Source organism: Mya arenaria, chromosome 13 (genome assembly GCF_026914265.1).
Source record: "Mya arenaria isolate MELC-2E11 chromosome 13, ASM2691426v1".
Lineage (NCBI taxonomy): Eukaryota > Metazoa > Mollusca > Bivalvia > Myida > Myidae > Mya > Mya arenaria.
This window is the reverse complement of record NC_069134.1, coordinates 29,395,742-29,396,761: the sequence shown is the minus strand read 5'-3', so window position 1 is coordinate 29,396,761 and position 1,020 is coordinate 29,395,742.

Sequence of the window (1,020 nt, the reverse complement as noted above, 5' to 3'; positions counted from 1 at the left end):
ATTCTTCTGAAATATTGGATTCAGAGCTGCATCTCCTGGATTCAGATTGCAGGACTACCGCCTGGGGAAAAGGCCGCAGCTAACTGGAGCTTATTGGCACATCATGATCTGCAAGCAAGACACAAAAGCAATGTTTTACACAAATAAAACTATCTGCCACTACTGTTAAAGTTTGAAAAAGGCCTGTAAACACTCATTTGAGGCATACACAACCTTTAATATAGTCATAAATGTGATAAATATGCAGAAAAGTTCATGAATTCAAAGATTTTCAGGACAAATTTAATAGAATATATAGTCTTTTGGACATTTTGCAATCAGTTTTTAACAACTCAAAGGTAAACCTCATCTTATTGAGTACCCAGATGCATTTTGCAAGCATTCAAACCAGACATGCTTAGAATTTCTTCTTACTTGGAGATGGTATTCCTTTCTTGAAAATCCTTGCCGAGAGCCGGTATGGAAAACCACAGAGACCACAGTTTTACCAGCACTGGTTCTTGTCCTTGAAAATTCCTCTGTGGCTACAGCAACCAGGCTGGCTATTAAAATAAGCAATAAATTAGGGTTTTTAAAACATTTATACTGTATTAAGGTTGTGTTTTTTAATGCATTAAGGGAAAAGGCTCTATTCTTTATGTAAGCTGCTCACTTTTTATTTATTTTGCCTTGAGAAATGTCAAGTTTTTCAATGAATAAATTGAATAAATGAATGAATTAATGAATATATATGAATGATTGATAGAATGAATTAATGAATTAATGAAAGGTGGCATTATTTCTTTAAAATTGGGATCTCATTGTGTTGCTGTGATTGTTAAAGTATATGTTTTCTTGTCCATAAGCTGAAAATCATATGCACACTAAATAAAACATCATTCTGCATCCTATGTGCAGTAAGTTTTGTTTAATTGCTTATAGAATTTGCAATTATTGTAATGTTTGCTTAAAAGAGCAAACAAAATGTGTGAATAGATGCACAATACAGACCAAAGACTGATACAAGTCAGCAGTTTCCAT